The following is a 20,025-nucleotide window of genomic DNA, read 5'->3' on the forward strand; positions in this document are numbered from 1 at the left end:
CTAGGCTTTCAGTTTTTTGTTGTGCTTTGTTCTTTCTTCTTTTTAAAGTGTTTTCTAGTTATGCCCCACAGAGGTCTAATTCAATAGCACTTTGAAAGCAACTCTTTGGATCTCTCCAAAGAGAGACCATACTAGCAATCCCTCCACCAGGAGAGTTACTTTTAATACATGGTAGAAATCCTTCACTGCATACCTAATTCCAGTATATTTTTAACTGAGGTGAGTTTTTAGATGTGCTTATTTATATTTTTTCTAGTGCTTGCTTCAGCAGCACATATACTATATTTTTTTTCTATACGATACATGCTACTTTTCTAATGAAAATAAGTTGTTGAAAATAAGTTAGTGTTCCTATAATAAAAAATCAGTTAAACAAGTACATATTTTATAATTTTAAAAAAGTTATCAGTGTTCCCATAGTCCTCCTCAGTACCCTTCCAGCCACCACAAAAAGAGGAAATTTCTGTTTGAGGCAATGTTTTTATCCCCTTTGTTTTCCCATTGCATTCAATACAATCCTGGACCACCTTTCTCCAATTTCAGGTGGTAATTGTGCTCAGGAAATATAATCTGATTTTCACATCAGTGAAAATGATGTATAACTAGAATGGGAAATATGCTACACAGGTTTTACAAAATAAGCACACTTTTATAGTACATTCTAAATCCAAATGTAAGCTGTCTGAGAGAATTCTTGCTCTGTTATCTTGATGCATATTAAACTGATAGAAAGAAACCATTAGTGAAGCAACTAATCTGCAAAGGCGAAAACATAGAAGTTATTCTCATTTGGGGACTTAACCCAATAGTTGAATAATTGATGTTAATCCTACTTAATAGTAAGTGGGTTGTCCATGTTTTGAAAGTAGTGTTTATGATCACCCGGGACCTTCTGTCCTTCCTTGCCTGATTCAATTATGCCCCTACACAGAGGCCTTGTAACAAAATACTGTGTGTGTGTGTGTGTGTGTGTGTGTGTGTGTATACACCCTGTGTGTGTGTGTGAACATGTGTATACCCTGAAGTAATGGAATATGTGCATGTGTGTACAAAAGATTGTTGTTTGTGTGTGGGTGCATACCTGCACCTGTGGAGAAGGCTAAAGCTTTTAATTATATTCCAAACCAAGTAGACATTATAGACCACATGATGTACTGGAAAGAACACTGGAGGGGAATTTTGGAGACCATCCACAAGCCCCATCTTTGACAATCCAACTTCTACACTTGACTTTGACTTCCTGCTTAGAGCATCAATGGCTGTACTAGCAAACTACCTGCAGAAAGTGATTTCTCAGAGGACACTGAGCAGGAAAGAGAAATCAGCTGAAAGAGAAACAAGTGTACTCAGGATGAACCCAAGGGAAAGCTGAAAGGTTTAGAATTTAATTTTTCTGGTAATGGTGTAATTCTGCTCTCAAGCAAATCACTCTTTATTCCATTTTATTTTGTACATACTATCTTGAAGGAACAATTTTTAATTTCTAATTTTCTTACCATGTAATGTAGACCTTTGTGTACAGCAGTAAGATATGCTTACATAAACTAGTCTGTTGCTAAATTATTTTGCTGGGGTACGTTTTATCATTCCCATTTTTAAAATATATCTATTTGTTCAGATCCCCCAACAAGCTGCTATGTCAAAGGGTGGGAAAGGGTGCTCAGAAAGCATGCTTCTTTCTGCCAAAGAGAAGTTTAAAACTTCTCATCCTATTTCCCCCAAGAAACTAAGAGGTAGGAAGAGCATGAAAGTGAATGTCAGGCAGAGCTGCATTGGGAAGAAAAAGGAAGGGGAAAGAGCAGGACAGAAATAAGAAGGAGGACTAATGCAGAAAAGAGACAGAACCTGGAAGAAGAAAGTGTAAACAGAATCAGGACAAAGACCATTCTTTTGGTCATCATGACTACGAGATAAAACCAATTTCTTCACCATTTGGGTAATCTCAACATTAACTTCCACGGTTTTGTGCAGAGCATAGCATTGTGCTTACTCATTGACAAGTGCAAGAAAGAAAAAGAGAGGGAGGGAGGGAGGGAGAAGGAAGGAAGGAAGGAAGGAAGGAAATAAGGAAGGAAATAAGGAAGGAAGGGAAGAAAGAAAGAAAGAAAGAAAGAAAGAAAGAAAGAAAGAAAAGAAAGAAAGAAAGGAGGGAGGGAGGGAGGGAGGGAGGGAGGAAAGAAAGACTTGTTGAATGACCCATCTTTTCTGTGTTTGATGGGAGGGGAGCTCTTCTACAGGAAAAATCTTAACAGTCTCCTACCTTCCTTCTCTGGGTCTCCAAATAAAAACACCCCAGAAAAGACTCTGCTCCTCTTACTCTTTGTAAATTACATAATAAACAGAATCTCATTGGAAATTTTTGCCCTTGTTGTGGGTCAGCCTTTCATCTTAGTCATCCAGTCTACTGATGATATAGTGGAACCTGAATTTTTATTAATCTGTTTTTACTTAGCATGTGAATTACTCACTGAAAGAAAACAGACAGTAGATTATAAGCAATAAACTGGTCCAAATCTGTGAGTTTTGGTCCAACTTCCTTATCATCCAAAAGGGTCTAACATTGAAATCCCAGCTACAGTGAATGTATTAATGCATATTTTAATTAATGCAAACCTTGAGATTTAGCAATTTAGTGGAAATAATTCCTTTAAAAAGAAAAATAGTGGGGTGCCTGGCTGACTCAGTTGGTTGAACATGTGACTTGATCTCAGGATCATGAGTTTGAGCCCCATATTGGGCATGCAGCCTACTTAAAAGAGAGATGGGGCACCTGGGTGGCTCAGTTGGTTGAGAGTCCAACTCTTGATTTCAGCTCAGGTCATGATCCCAGGGTCGTGAAATCAAGCCCTGCATGGAGGCTTAAGATTCTCTCCCTACCTCTCCCTCTCCTTCTGCCCCTGTCACCGCTCAGTCTCTCTCTCTCTCTCTCTCTCTCTCTCTCTCTCTCAAATAAAAAGAAAGAAAGAAAAGAAAAATAGTTCCAGAAGAATATATAATTTTAACTCACACCTATAATTTAAAAAAAAATATTCCTACTAAATATACAAATGTCATGTTACCTGAAAATCAAATTTACTTTAATTAGGGACAACAGGAAAACTGTAGACTGTATTTTGCCAGTAAAAAGAAATATAAAGCATTGGAGCATTGACGGTAATACGGTACTGGGTATGTCTTACAGAATATTACCCATATAGGATTTTAATAGAGGCATTTCTTATATTTTGAATTCAACTCTCATCTGAAATTCATAAGATTCATAAATAATAATGTTATTTTAAAAAGTCATTTTATTTCAGCAAAAAGGTAGATGCCATGAAGAGTCCATAGACAACACTTGATGGTAAAAATAAGTCAAAGGTTACAAAAAGACCCACATCTAAAAACAAAAAAGTTTTCAACTGAAATAAAAGCAAACAGAACAGACAGTGTTATGTCGCTGTCATAAGCACCCCCCTCCCCAAATTTTAGTGGCTTAACAGAACAGAAATTTATTTGTCACTCAAAACTTGCTGAATGTGACCCTCAGGAATCTCTCTCAGACACTGAGTGAGGAAACTCAGTGAAACAATCCACTAATCCGGGCTGGCCAAAGCTCCACCTTCCTACATTCGTACCTTCTGGAACACATGATCTTCCAATCCGGTGGAACAACGCAGAGTGTGGAAATTAGCGCGCTAACATTTATGCGCCTCTACCCAATTCACTTCTGCTCACATGTCATTGGCCAAAGCAAATTCCACGGCTGTGTCTTTGGGGACAAGGGAAATTTAATCTTCTATGTGACTGGAGAGGGCACCAGATATATTGGTGAACATGAACAATATCAACCACAAATAGTAAAATCAGGTTATGGAGTGGAGGGATTTCATTTTTCTGATTACATCTAGGCCGACTCTCCTGCCAGGGATTACTTCATACATAACCTGACGAGTAGCACTAGAGTGTGGAGGCATGGGAATCGGCTGCCTAATCTTATCTCCAACATCCCACGTAACTGTCACACAGTGTGGATGTTTCCATTTCAAAGTGTATTTGTCCAACAGCTTTGCACATTTATTTCCCAATAATTTCACAAAGCACATTCACTTATTCAGACAACTGAAATGATTCCATCATTAGGAATAATAATTTAGATTTATATAACAGATAATATACATATGCTCTCCTATACATATATTATCTCATTTGATCAGCAATATAGCATTTTAAAGGTCCTCTTTTAAAACCTACATGAAGGAGTGCCTGGGTGGCTCAGTTGGTTGAGCGTCTGACTTTGGTACAAGTCATGATCTCACAGTCTGTGAGTTTGAGCCTTGCAGAGCCCACTTCAGATCCTTCCCCCCCCCGCCCCCCACCGCTCTCTAACCCTCTCTTTCAAAAATAAATACACATGTAAATAAATAAATAAATAAATAAATAAATAAAATCCATATTAAAATCAGTGCATCGCATGATAAATAACCAGCACCAACTATAGTTTGATCCTAGAGTAACATAAATTAGTACATTGTTATTATGTACACTTGTATATGCCTTATTAACATTCCTTCTGAAAACAGTTTGCATTGAAATACTCTACACATCTGGTTTTCCCAAGAATAACTCCTGGCTTCTCTGGGTGTCACAGTGTCTTCTCCCTGTAGGGTAAAAACTCTGATCTCATCAGTGTCAGCCATGAATAATTTTACAACCTCCCCAGTAGGTTATGTGCTTTGGAATTTTTCATTGGCCTGTGAAACATTTGTTATATTCTGAGAACTTATTAAGCATGGTATAAAACATGGAAAAGATATAGTCCCTATCCAGTACCCTCTTCATCTAAATAGCACAAGCAACCAAATAAAAATAGTGTGTCGCAAAGATTGGTTTCAATTTCCTTCATTTCTTTTTAGGATTATGATGTCATTTTTCAAAGACCATGTCCGGGAGCTTTGGTCTAAGGAGAGCCTGTGGTCATATGAGATTAGAGGCTGGTTCACCAAAGAAATGAGTTTTGAACAAGACCCACTGAAGCAGAATTTGAGCCATACATCAGAAGAAACGCTGAAATGGAGCTTAGCATAAAAGAACTGAAACACCAGCTTTTTTTTTTCCTTTTGCAGAAGCATCTACTAGATAAAATTCTGAATTTGGAGTATAGAAATATTTGAATGCCTGGTCCTTGTTCTTAGCAATGACGAAGTCCGTGACCTTAGGCAAATGATTTTACCTCTTTCTACTTGTTTCCCCAGGTGTGGAAAGGGGATAAATTTTTGATACTGGGCTGATTCCAGAGATGACAGAAGTGCATAGAATAGATACACAGTGAGCATTTTGAGACCTTGTTTGTAGGGGCCTGAGCACTTTGGTTGCTGACGCTGGTTTCTCTCCTCCCATTGACAAGGTGCAGATCAACAGAGCAGCCAGCATCCTGCACTGGTCCAATCTTGAACTTGTGTGCAGCACCCAGAGGACAGCAATTCTCCCTTTGCTTCTCACCTAGCACAGGGAGAGGACTAACATCCCTGCAGTCATTGAGCTGTACTTCCCCAGGAGAGGCTGGGGTCTCTGGACACCAGCAGATAGGGTGTAGCCAGGGGAGCCCTGCCTGGTCTGGGACCATATGTACAAGATGGCCATGTGCTGAGGGACTCGGCCATTTGTCCCTGCTCCCAATTATGTCAACTAGCATTTACACAGGGCTTAATCATTTATAAACACTGTTTTATTCCCCTGGGCTATCACATGAACCTCAAGCACTATCATCTAAGAACTGCATAGCACTGGGGGACCGGAGTCTAGAGACAGGCATTCCTAGGTTAGAATTCCAACTTAACCATTTGCCAACTGTGTGACCTTGTGCAGAGTACTCCACATCTCTAAACCCCAAATCTCTGTCTACAGTATAAGGGTCACAAAAGGGGATCTAATAGGGCACTGTGAGTATTAAGTTTGAATTTAAGTAAGGCATTTAGTGTAGTGCCTCATTCACTGTAAGTACTCCATAAATGCTGGCTAAGTTTGTTTGTTGCTATTAAAACAACTTTTAGAGCAGTTTTAGATTCACAGGAAAATTCAGGGGAAGGCACATAGATTTTCCATATATCCCCTGCCCCCACCACACTGACCCGCCACACACAGGGTCTCCCTCATGATCAACACTCCTCATCAAAGTGGTACATTTGTTACAATTGATGAACCCACAAGGACATCTCATAATCACTCAAAGTCCACGGTTTACATTACGGCTCCCTCTTAGTGTTTGCAAAGTCTATGGATTTGGACGAATGGCATGTACCCATCATGGATCATACAGAGTATATTAACTGCCCTAAAAATCCTCTGTGCTTCATCTATTCATCCCTTGCCTCCACCCCAACCCTAATAATCATGGATATTTTTACTGCCTCCATAGTTTTGCCTTTTCCAGGATATCATGTAGTTGGAATCACACAGTAGGTAGCCTTTTCAGACTGGCTTCTTTCAGTTATTAATGTATGTTTCTTCCATATTTTTTCATGGATTGAGAGCCCATTTCTTTTTGGTGTTGAATAATATACTATTGCCTGGTTGTGCCACCTGGCTATATTTTTAATGCACATGTCAAACAGACACAGAGAGGTAATAATATGCCCAATCTTATATGGCCAGTAAGTAACTAGTCAGGACATTAACTCGTGATTCCCTCATCAGCACTCCTGTAGTCCAGCCTGGATGAGCCCATGTAGCTGGCTAACACACTAAGACATGAAAAACACAGCCTCACTTCCAGGGAATTGTCAGTAGACTGGACATTTTTGTTGTTGGGGAGAAATTCTTATTCCCCTTGCGTAGAGAGACAACCACTACTGGGTAGAACACAGAGGGCACTCACAGAGGCACCCATTCTTTCTCTCAGTCTGCTGGAGCAGGGCTGCTCAGACTCATACAGTGATATAATTGGCCTGCATTTCTAACAAAACTCTGCCTTTCTAACAAAATTTCAGATGGTGTCATGCTGCTGGTCCATTGACCAGACTTTGAAAAGGAAGAGACTAGCCTATCAGACTCTCTTAGAAAATGTCAACGATTTGGGGCGCCTGGGTGGCTCAGTCGGTTGAGCATCCGACTTCGGCTCAGGTCATGATCTCACGGTCCGTGAGTTCGAGCCCTGTGTTGGGCTCTGTGCTCCAGCTCAGAGCCTGGAGCCTGCTTCGGATTCTGTGTCTCCCTCTCTCTCTGGCCCTCCCCCGTTCATGCTCTGTCTCTCTCTGTCTCAAAAATAAATAAAAAAACATTAAAAAAAAAAAAAAAGAAAATGTCAATGATTCAATAATTCACCCAACAATTCTTTATGAGTGATTATTATATGTTAAATACTAGATATCCAATGAAGAGAGAGCAAAAACCACTGCAATCCTTGATATCTTGGACATTCTATAGAAGAGGACAATTAAACAAATAAAACAGCAACAAACACTGCACATGAGAAAATAAAAAAACAAGGCAGGCCAAAAAAAAAAAAAAAAAACAGAGACAATGAAATGAGGATGGTCTTTAGCCTGGTCAGAGAAGACCTCTCTAAGGAGAAAGGATAGAAAGCTAGCTGTGCAAAAGAGCAGAAGGGGAACACCCTGGGCTAAACCATTTGTAACATCCCTGAAATGGCAAGAGGAGAAGAACTCTGAATTTCATTTTAATGCATTCATTCTACCTGCTGGATGAAGAATGGACAGTAGGGGAACAAAAATGGCAGCCAGGAAGCTAGCCAGAGGCCACTGCAGGGGTTCAGGAAAGAAAGGATGGAGTTCCAAGCATTTGGTGTTGAAATAAAGCATAAAAGATGGCCTGGCAGAAGGAGAGGGTTGAGCAAGGGCAAACAACCCAGACTTTTCAATCTTTGTACCCAGTATCAAGTCGGCCTATCACAAAGACAACAACAAAGGCAGCACAGAGAGAGAAAGTATGCACAATACAGAAGGGCTGGTCCCATGGAGAGAAGGACACGTACCACTTTGGCAGGAAGACTCTCCAGGTAGCAGCAATGATGCTGGAATGAGGGCAATCCCCCAGCTCTAAAGCTGCACTGTCCAGCATGGTAGCCACTAGCTACATGTGGCTATTTAAACTTAAATCAATGAACATGTACTAAGATGAAATTTCAGTTTCTCAGTCTCACTAGTCACCTTTCAAGTGTCCCACAGCACATGTGGCCTGTGACTACCATTTTTTTGAACAGTAGAGATTCACAGAACATTTCAGTCATCATAGAAAGTTCTAGTGGGCAGTGCTGCTGTAGATGGCTAAGATGTGAGTTAAAATAATAGAATGATGACAACTCATAAAATATTCCCTGAAGGAATTTGTTATTTTCTGGCATAAAGACTGCACTCAGGTAATGTGGCCTAGGGTATATTTGCTATGCAAGTAAACAAGAGAAAAATGTGTAGTGGGGCTTCCACGGTATGAAGATTGGAAGAACAGGTGCCATATAAAGACAGGTGGGTAGGGAATTAAGTATGCTGTTATGAGAATCATTTCATTGCCCAATCCAAGGGAACTAGGCTGAGCAGGAACTTAACTAAAGCCAAAAGGAAAACAAATGGATTTTGAGAACTGAGTGTGTTAAAGGGATGTGAGATCTGGATGTTGGTCAGTAACGAATTCAGTCGGTGAATGGGATTGGAGAAGGGAATGTGGAAAGTGAGTCCAGATAAGGAAATGTCATGGTCTGAGATCTTGAGGGAGAAATAATCTGAGTGATGTTGAAGTCCAGAAGTGAAGATAAAGATCATATTCAGGAACTGTAAAACCAGAATTTGGGAAGGGTCCTCAACATGGATTATTTTAACTTCTTATTATGAAAAATCTCAAGCTTACATAAAAGTAGAAATATGGTATAATGGATCCCAATATACCTTTAACCCAGCACCAACAATTAGTAACTCATGGCCAGCCCGATCGACATGAATTTTAACATCACCAAGACATTGGGAGGTCTTAGTGTAGAGACAGGAAAGTGGGAGCAGGTGGCCAAAACAGAAAAAAGGATGGGAAGTCCTCCTCCCCATGGGCAACAGTGCAACTAAACACAAGAGGTGAAATTCAAAACAAGGATGGTGCTAATGCAGGAACAATGGGAATCAGCCAACACAACATCTGGCATGTAGTAGAGACTCGATAAATAAGAAGGCAGAGAGGAATAGACAGTAGAGGGCAAGGGATATCCTATTCCCATCTCCCTATGTCTGTGGGGGATTTTACCCAGCAGGAGACAGACACAGTGAAAGAACAAACACCACAGAGAAGACTTCCCGCTTTAGAAAATCTAGGTTGCAGTAACAGATACAGCCCCCATAGATTATAATAATCTGGCCAAGCCACATTAGATCCATAAAATGTTGAGCAAAAGCAACACAGCAGAGAAGTTTGCTCCCTGCTGGCATTTGAAAATAAAGCTCAGCTACAAAGATCAGTCTCCATTAATGGGACCCCGGCCAGCTCTTCCTCGCCCTATGCTCCGTCCTGATGAAGATCAGCATTGCCTCTACAATTCGTCCTCAATAAGCACAAAAACCCTTCATGAGCCAGTGAGTTACTCTTTCAGGTTGAGTGCAATGAACACAGCTACCAATGCACAGGCCTACGGTGCCTGAGAGACCTTCAAAGGTTTTCTGTATTTCTCTCAATTTTAATAGAATTTGTGAGTGACACAAGTCCACAATCACATCGAAAGCCTCCTTCAAAGTTTGCCTCTTGGAGCACTCATACTCCTAAAAATCTAAACGCAACAAACAAAAGCATAGATGTTAGTATTCCTGTGTGTTTAAAGCAAGACTAGATTTGTCTTCCTTTTCCTAGAGGAAAACACACTACAGTCTCCAGACCCCACAGAAGTTCACTGCTTGGCTTTCTAAGACACTGTCCTGGTTCGGTTTCGGTCTATAAGTGTATCGAGCTGGTAGTGTGGGTACAACTAATACATGTGGTTTACATTAATGCTATTCATGATGTTTATCCTAACTCTGCGGGAAGCAGCTCACCATATGGTATTCATGTTTGTGTGTCGCTGAAATACATTCAGAGTCCCCATTTTAAAGAAGAATTCATCAATTGCAACGTAAATAAAACACATGCCTCTGTATTTGTTATTGCAAAGGCCATTTTCAATCAGAGTAGAAATACTGCAACAGTAAGCTCAGAATTAAACGTCAAAATCAAGCATCTACCCAAAGCTGCATCGTGACTAGGGGATCAGCTGATACCTACAAAACAAAAGAGATGTTTAGGAAGGGGAATTTCAAGTGAGTGAGAGTTTGGTGGCTTCAAGGAGGAGAGCGAGTGATTCAGTGCAAAAAGGGTAAATTTCCTCAGCACCTTCCTCACTGAGGACATTGTGCTCATCTCAGGCGGGTACTAAGTGGTGCAGTAAAGCAGCAAATTAGAAGAATGTAAATTCTTTAGTAGGAATTGCACGCAGGGGAAAAATGCCTCCTAATGCTCATATTTGTTTTCATGTAAATAATGTACACTCTTCCTAAAATCAGACTGACACAGGTCTAAGTAAGATGTCAAAATCTCCGATAGATAATATGCTGGGCTCCAAAATGGCAGAGAAGCAGTTATCTTCCTTCTTGGGGGCAATTCTTGCTGGCAAATGAGAGAGATCTACCCAACATTGAAATCCAGCAGTTTCGGTCTTTTGCTTCCTCTCTTCCTCTTGGTAGGCGCATGTGTTCTTGTTCTCATTCTCTCTCTTTCTCCCTCTCTCTGATTTCTTATTACACTAAATTGTATGCTAATTGGTTGAGTGATCCCAGCTGATATCATTTCTATTTTAATTGGTGTAACTGCTATTGTTATTCCTCCCTCATCCCTCTGTTTGTCACCCTTGCACAGTTCTGGTGATGCCCAGAGCTCTCTCTGAGGTCAGTCGGAGCCCCACTGTCCTGCAGAGACTGGCCCCCTGGAGCCCAGTGGGTGAATCACAGTCCCTTAGGACTGGGAGACTTAGGACAGGGGCTCATCTCCCCATCCTTGAAATGTCTTTCATTGGCTTTCTATCAGCCTCACCTTCATTTTTCCATCCCTAACTGCTCATGACCCTTACAGACTGTATCTCAACATGTAGCACCTAACAGTACTGTGTCCTGTATTTTCCACTGCAGACATTATTCTCTCACAGGTTAACCTTATCACCTCCCAAGACAACTTCTCAAGGATGCATGTTGCCAAGCATATGGCACTGTCTGCTGCCTTCTGCTCTTATCAGTCACTTAAGAAGGTCTAGCCCAGCTCTCAGGGAGCTCAAGACCTAGGGGCCAAGAAGAAGGAGTTAACAGAGGATCCACAACATACTGCTCAGAAGGCAGATAGCAGAGGATGTTAAGGTGCCCTAGGGGAACACCTGGCTTATTTGGAGAGCCCAGAGCTCCCTGTAACAATATCTCAGGATGAACAGTATGACTAGCAGTTAGCAGGAAAAGGACTGGGACAGAACCATCTCAGGCAGAGCACAAAGGTCAATGTCTATGGGGAGGTGGGGCATTCAAGGATAGCAGCAAAGATGGAGCAGAGAAACAAAGAGACAGCACAATGTACTTAGAGACATTCAAGGATGAAGCCTATGAGATTACCAACCTTCAACCAGAAATTTCTGACCTAAAAATACATCATTTTCATACAATAGTGAAATTTGTAATACTATCTTTCTTTGTATTTCCCAGGCATGTGACCTATGATTTACTTTAAAATACTTTCCCATAAACAGGGTTTATAAGGTAGTTTCCATCTAGCTGCAAGGATGGAGGCCTGAGAATACTCATTCTGGAAGCGGTCGGAATTTGAAAGACTGTAATGGACACCTCACCTTCTATGTGAGGCTCTAGGCTGATCAGCTCCAGAGACTTTCTTTGTTAGGGTAATGGATGTGAGAAATGATTTCTCATTGGTGAAATGAGTGGTGATCAAGATGTGTGTATCGACCGGAATATGGTACAGGCATTCCCGCTCATGCGTGAACAGGGCGTAAGAATCCAACGAGCCCAACAGCCTATGCAATTAGGAGCGGTGCCCGAGGCTTGATTCGGAAATTGTCCTGGGTCCAGCTGCTGACTCAGAGAATTCGCCTTGTCTGAATCTGGCTGGAATGTTAGCTGAATCCTGCTGCTAAATTACTGCCTCTTTGCCTCTAGTGAACTATCCATGCAAGGAGCAGTTGCAACACTCAGAGGGACCTAGAGCTGGGACTTTATCAAGCTCATAGAACAGGTTATAGGACTCCTTTTGTGTCTCCTGGCTAAAAAATGTTTGTATATTCAGCAGAATTCGATCTGAGCCCCATCCTTAAAACCTGATGTCATGGTTGTCCTACTCTAAGGCATCTATCACCCTCCCAACTTTCGGCTAATGGAGGCTGCCAATATCCTTCCCCAAAAGCTTAATGTGGATGATTATATTGGCGGAAGTCAGTTCACAACACCCCTCCAGCATCGTGCCAGCAGAGCAATAGACATGCAATGGGTAGACAGTCGAATTGTTAATTAAATTAATGTTTTGACACAAAGTAAGATAAAGGATTATAGGTGCATACAGGTTAATAAGAGGAAGTCAGAGACTTTTGGGGAAAGGTACTTCTGTTCCCCCAAACAGTAGAGAGAACAGCCACTGTCTTCTCCAAGCAGTCTTTGGAGCCATAATGAGACTGAATCCCAGTCCTGATCAGGTTTGGCACAATAGAATTATACCCTGGCTTTCACATTTTCGTGAAAGCCTTTATTTCACGAAGAATATTTCGTTAATGTATCCTTGGGTACTCATGATGAAAGACTTTCTGTAAAGAGGATGACAGTTCAGAGATGATCTCTACCAACCTCCTCAGTTAATAGAGAAACAGGGCCTTCATAATCTCACTCATAATCCATGAGAACCGTGCTACAATCCAGGTTTTTTGACTCTTGGTAAGGCGTCCATTTCACCAGACAATGGCCCTCAAACTGGTGTGTGCATCACAATGCCCTGGATGGCTTATTAAAACACAGATTGCTGGATGTACCCCAGAATGCCTGATGCCGTAGATCTGGGATAGGAACTGAGAATCTGCATCTCTAATAATTTTCCAGGCGATGCTAGCACTGCTGGTCCAAGAACCACAGTTTGAGAACCCCAGCACTACACCAGACTCCTTTCTTTTTCATCATCCCACACTCCCCTCTACTCCATCCAGCTATACCAGTTTCTGTACAATCTGGGTCGGCTCCACTTACATGACCTCCATCTGCAACCTGAACCAAATGCACTCAAAGTAGCACCCCATCTTCTCACGCTACTCAGCGGGGGCCCCACATTCTCATCACAGGCTTAGCAAATGATCCACCTTCAGGGGACTACCAGGACACATTCCGTTTTCTTTTCTTTTTTGAAACATAGGATGTCTGAGAGGAAGTAACGCAAGTTGACCTTGGAAAAGTCTCTGGGGGCCAGATCACACTGAGTCTAGAGCATCAGGGTAAGGCATAGGGTGACCAACTCAGCCCAGTGTTAGCACTAAGAGTGCCACACCTCAGCTCTGGGCAAACCAGAATAGCTGTTCATCTTATACCCTATGGAGTTTGATTTGCAACTGTAAACAATAGAGTCCAGCCATTCCTTCACTGTATATGTGTTACCATGCTTCATTCTCAGCACTATGTCAGGCCCAAGGAGACCGAACAACATCCCACTCCGCATCCTCATGGTCTATTGAAGGAGAAAGAGAGGCAGACAACAAATTATCTCATTATATGCTATGCACTTTAATGGAAGGTGCTTCTGCGCCAGAGTTAGAGGAAAAGGGTTGTGCTTTAGGAGTATTAAGAATCCAATGCAGGGGAGGGAGACTGAGAGAAAGAGAAGCATGGGGTCAGTTTCCTGACAATGTTTTTTTTATAATAGGGAACGCTAAAGATGCTCACATGCAGAAGGATGGAGAATAAATGCAGAGAAAAGAGAATAGTTTGCAGTTGGGGGGGAGAGAATGAGGTGGATGTGGTAGAATCACCTAGAGAAGCTTTGGCTTTGTTTTAACCACACATCCCATACTCCTTGCTGACCCTCTGTGTTGAGAGTGAGCTCCGTTGAAGACCATGGGTGCAACAGGAGAGACTGAAGCTGTAAGTGAGAGAGAGGGAATATTTTAGAGAGATGGTCGCAGGAGAAGCAGGAGGAGGAAGAATAAATGGCATACCTGGAGGGGTTAGCTTTGGATAAGTGCAGGGCCTCCACGTTCCTGGAGACCTGAGCAGGGAAGGGTCTCTGTGACGGCCTTAATCTCTCCCCTCTCCACTTCAAAGCCCTTTAGCTCCAGGGGCCCACTGCTCCTTCTCTACAAAACCAGATACATCCCATTCCTGCAGAGTTAATCTTAGGAAATCATCTAACTTTCCTGAGTCGCAGTTTGCCTATTTATAAAATAGAGATAGTAATGCCTACCTCACTAAGACTCGTGCAAGTCAAGTGAGAGAAGGTAAGTCAGAATCCCAGAGACAATGTCTAATTTGCATTACCTTCTCATTAACTTCATTTCTTTCATTCGTGTCTTTCTCTCCTACTCCCATGCAAAATCCTATCTGTAGATCCTTCTTTCCCTTACCTGTAATGATATAATAGCTTTTGAGCTGAAAACCCCTCTCCAGAAAATGCTTATCAATTTCACATAGAATTTCAGGGGACCAACTGACCATTTGGAGCCTGTCCATGGATTTTCCCAGGTTTAGAGCAGGAATCTATGAAGCAGGATCTATCACCCAATCCACTGGGGATTGGGAAAAAATGTAAAATTTGTACACATTTATGTTTTATTGTTATTTTTGCATTAGTATAATATATATAATGTAGGTATAATCGTTTATGCATATTTTAAGGTCAAGACACATATTTTGGGGTCATCTTCAAATTCATTGAAAGGCACCATAAAATTACAAACCTCTTCAGAGGAAATTCATATTTTAAGTAACTAGGGTTTAAATAATAAAGGAAAGTACTAGAATTTCAGAGTAACCAGTATATGATGAACACTGGCAGACAGGAGAGATTTTAGGCCTTCCTGGAGGTCTTTGTAGTACCCTTGAAATCACCCTCCCTGGGCTGCTGTCTGCTTTTTTACTGCCTAGGCAGAGCCCTGAGGGAAGGAAGGAAGAAGAGAAGGATTAGTATTATCCTAGCCCACAAAGACAAAGAGAAAGGAGTTATTGCTGCTCAACACTTAAGGCCTCCATACCCTGCCATCATCCATTCCCCCTTAAACAAATGCTGGTTGTCATCGAAATGATGATTATTACTATGCAGGCCAGATCCTCTGATGAATCAAAGCTGATGAAACACTCCTCTCAAGTAAAGAGACTAAACTATTCCCAGGTGGCCTGATTTATTCCCCGGAAGTTGTGGTTTTCCAAGTGGAACCCTGATCGTTGAAAAGCATTCCCTCATCGCATGAGAATGGAAAGTTAACCCTGAAGAGTACACTTCTCTGGAACCCGAGCACAGGGATGGAACGAGGAGCCCACGCAGGTGACCAGAGAAGAACACAGCAGTTCCCCATGAGCATCTTAGAGCAACGTCCACAAACTTGAATGTGCCTAAGAATCTACTGGAGGGCATGCGAAAAGTTTCCTGGACCCCATCTGGAGAGATTTGGATGCCACAGGCAGGGCAGGGCCTATGAATGTGCATTTCTAACAAGCTTCCAGGAATTTCTGTGCTGCTGGTGGCGGCCATCACCCTTTGAGTACCAGCAGACACTGTGGTCAGAGACCCCTGACCTATGCGATATTAATTTCCTCCCCACTCGTCTCTCTCTCCCTCAGTGCTCTCTGCTTCAGCTCCTTTACTCTGCTGGCTGCTAGAATGATCTTTTTAAAACCAGAGCATATCATTCCCTTATTCAAAATCACGTTGGCCTCAAACAGCAGAATCCAAATGGCTTAACATGGCACAAGAAACACATAGTATAGCAGGCCAAATTGGTTTAGTTTGGTTCGGTTTTTTGTTTTGTCTTATTTTGTTTTTAGCCCCCAGTTGCAGGCGTGTGCACACCTTCTCTCCAGGCCTTCATTTTCCACCTATCAGAGGAGACTTAAAGATGATCCGGGGCACACCAGTCCTATCAGGAAGTCAATGAGTCGACACTGCCAACCACACTCTGTCTACTGGACGCCCTCCCACCAAGACGCCCTCCCACGGCACACACTATTGTCTTCCTCTCACCAAAACTAGCATGCCCTTGGGGCACCTGGTGGTTTCAGGAGGCTAAGTGTCCAACTTCGGCTCAGGTCATGATCTCACAGACCCATGGGTTCAGGCCCTGCCTCGGGCTCTGTGGTGACAGCTCAGAGTCTGGAGCCTGCTTCAGATTCTGTGTTGCCCCCTCTCTCTGCCCCTACCCAGCTCGCATTCTCTCTCTCTTTCTCTCTCTCTCTCAAAAATAAATATTGAAAAAAACAAACAAACTAGTATGTCCTTGCTCCATGATTTCTCCTTCTCTCACTCGCTTTTGATAAAATGAAAGCATTTCCTTTCCCAAGAGGGTGCTAGAGCTATGGAGGGGAAAAGAAGGAAAAGTATTTATTAAGCATACCTTTAGCCTAGGTCATCCTAAGCAAAAATATTTGTTTCCCAGTGTTGCTTGTCAGTAGACAAGGAGGATTGGGAACACTTGATCACGTGGTCTTCCTTTCAAAGCTCCGCTTTTGTTCTCCCTCTTTTTTTTTTTTCCAGTCAGGAGGCATCAGTAAGTCTCCATTTGTGGTCCCGTTAACCCCCCTACCTTGCAAGGAGTAGGAAAAACTGAAACCTAGCCCCACCTGTGGAGAACAAACATGACCTCAGGGTTGTCCACCAAATGCCTCCAGAAAAAATTCTAGCTAAAGACCTTTTGTTTGGGTAACCACCGAAACATCTAAGAGAAGGTGGGGGGCAAACTGTAAAATGAACAATTAAGTAGTTTGGATTCTCCTGAAGAAAGTCTAAGAAATCCTTGCAAAGGTAACCTTCCCAAGAAGGTGTGACCAACCCCTAAAATTCCCTTATCTGAGACCCAGCCCTGCCTCAGAACCCGCTTCCACCATTCTGGCCCCTCTACTGAAAATCCCAAAAGCACGATTTTCAAGAAAATCATTCAGTTTTTATGTTTTAGAGTTTTTATTTCAGATGAACATTGTGAATATATTTTCCTTAAAGAATAAATTGATCTGATTAAATATCTTGGAAACCTAAGCTTATTGCAGCATTTATTTAAGTGATTATTAGATATGAAAACTATCCCCTCTCTATATATGTATATTAATGTATACAGGTATATAAATACAGGTACACACACACACACAACACTCATGAAACTTAATTCACTTGCTATGTTAACAGCCTCACTGGTACTCTCTTATCTTTCAAGAATGGTATGGTTGGCTGCCTTTATGGCCTCATTTAGCATCTCAAAATGGGCACTTCTTTTTTGAGAAGGGTTACAGCATGACTCAGCCACTTAGTTAATCTGACTAATTAGCATTCTGTCACCCATTAACAACATTAAAAACAACAACTAGGGCTTTAAATACTTCCTGGATTTCCAAACAGACCTTTTCAGTGTCAAGGACATTTGTTGCTCCCTGACCTTGGTGAACTTTTGGCCCAGTTAATACCCCAAAAGAAGCTCTCCTACTATCCTTAATAGAGAAGGCATCATTTTAAATGGCCTCCTAAATTGTTAGCCTCCTAAATTGTACCACCTTTTCAGGAATACAATTCCAAGTTAAAATTCTGCGTCAGGAGGAAAACATTAACCAAATTGCAACCGTTCTTATGAGCCTCATTTAACTCAGGTGCATAAAGTTGAGAAGGCAAATTTACATAAAGCTTGTTTTGACTTTTGATGTTTCTTTTCTGGAGGTGGGCTTGGGGGAGAATTCACATATTCATAACTGTGAATGGGCTATAGCTAAAATTTAGATATAAAATTACAAAATTAAAATTCAGCATTTGCTCCAGGGCAGTGGGGAGAGAGAAAGAGAAAGCTAGCTAAATATTGAGGAAGCATAACCGTGCGTGGATTGCATGCCATGCAAATTTATCAGGTTTTCCCTTACTCAAAGGGGGGAAACTTAAGCAGCAACTTCACTGAATAAAAGCAGATTCAAATTACCCAAGAATCATAGCAGTTTTTAGTATTCTTAAATCCTCATTTATTTTATACAGTAAAAATGAAAGACAAAAATGAGTCACTGTGTTGTCTCAGAAGAACGTTGACAAGAGAAAATAAATTCCTGTTGCCTAAGACCACCCAGTATGTGGTATTTTGTTATGACAGCCCTAGCAAACGAATATACCTGGTTTCTGGACTCTAAACACATATCCAACTGCCACAGAAACAAAGTTAGCATCTTCCCCCTAGTCTATTCCTTCTCAATTCCCACTCTTGGTGAACTGTATCCAGTCACTTAAGCCAGAAGCATAGGATGCATTGGTTTAGGAAGTTCAGGATTGCAGCAACAGAAATCAGAGGTCAAGAATCAGAGGTCAAGAAATCAGGTTCAAGAATTGGCTCAAACTCACAGAACTCAGAAAAGCCATTATACTAACAATTACAGTTTGTTACAGTGAAAGACACAGACTAAAATCAACAAAAGGAAAAGGTTCATAGGGCAGACAGGCACAGAGCTTCCAGTTGTCCTCCCCTAGTAGAGTCATGCAGACAGCACTTAACTTCTCTCACTAGCAACACATGGCAACACGCACAGGGTATTGCCAACTGGAAAAGTTCTTGCGAGCCTTGGTGTCCAGAGTTTTTAATGGCCTTGGTCACAAAGACATGGCTGACCACCCATGTGGCTGATTTTTGTCAGCTGTCCCTCCAGACTCAGGCTAATGCTGTGTGGCTCAAAGCCCTCACCACAAATCACTCTGTTAGCATAGACTATCTGGCATGGCCCAAGGCCTTTCATTAAACAAAGATATTCTTTTTTTTTAGTGTTTTATTTTTTATTTTTAAGAAGGGGGGGGTCACGAGAAGGGAAGGGGAAGAGAGAGAGGGGGACAGAGGATCCAAAGCAGGTTCTGCACTGACAGCAGAAAAGCCTGATGCAGGACTCAAACTCATGAACCATGAGATCATGACCTGAGCCAGTCGGAAGCTTAACCGAGTGAGCCACCTAGGTGCTCCTAAACAAAGCTATTCTTATCAGGCCTATAGGTTTACTACCAGGAACTACTAAGGGCCAAATCTCTCACTGTAAAGATTAATGAGTTCGTTCATATAACATGTTTAGCACAATGCCCAACCATGCTAAGTGCTCAATAATGTTAGCTGTTAATAGTTTTATCTTATGTTCCTTTTTTTTTAATGTTTATTTTATTTTTGAGAGGGGGGGAGGGAGGGATGGAGAGAGAGGAGAGAGAGGAGAGAGAATCCCAAGCAGGCTCCACACTGTCAGCACAGGGCTCTACTCGGGGCTCCAGCTCACGAACTGTGAGATCATGACCCAGGCCAAAATCAAGAGTCAGACGCTTAAGCGACTGAGCCACCCAGGAGCCCCTCATCTTGTGTTCTTTCTTCTTTACTTCCCATGTTCAGTTAGTTCCCAAGTCCTGACAACACTACCTTCTTTCCTTTCTTTTTTTTTAACTTTCTTTTCTTTTAAAGATTTTTATTTTTATGTAATCACTACACCCAACTTCGGGCTCAAACTTACAACCCCAAGATTGAGAGTCACGTGCTCCACTGACTGATCCAGCCAGGCACACCCACCTTCTTTCTTTACTTAACTATCTTTTTTTTCACATCACTGCCTTTATACAGAGTGGAGGAAATATAACGAAATGATAGGAAAATACATAAAAAGAACAGGTCCATTTGAAAAAAGAGCCAATAAAACCTCAAAAACTGTCTTGGAATTAAAAACTCAATAGATATCATAAACATCAGCTTAGACACAGAAAAAGAAAGATTCCATTTTTAATTCCATCTTAAATTTTTGTACATTTTTATAAGGAAACATGCAAAAGGATCCACTGCAACACTGTTCGAAATAGTGAAAA

The sequence above is a fragment of the Panthera uncia genome, assembly GCF_023721935.1.
Source record: "Panthera uncia isolate 11264 chromosome D3 unlocalized genomic scaffold, Puncia_PCG_1.0 HiC_scaffold_8, whole genome shotgun sequence".
Classification (NCBI taxonomy): Eukaryota; Metazoa; Chordata; class Mammalia; order Carnivora; family Felidae; genus Panthera; species Panthera uncia.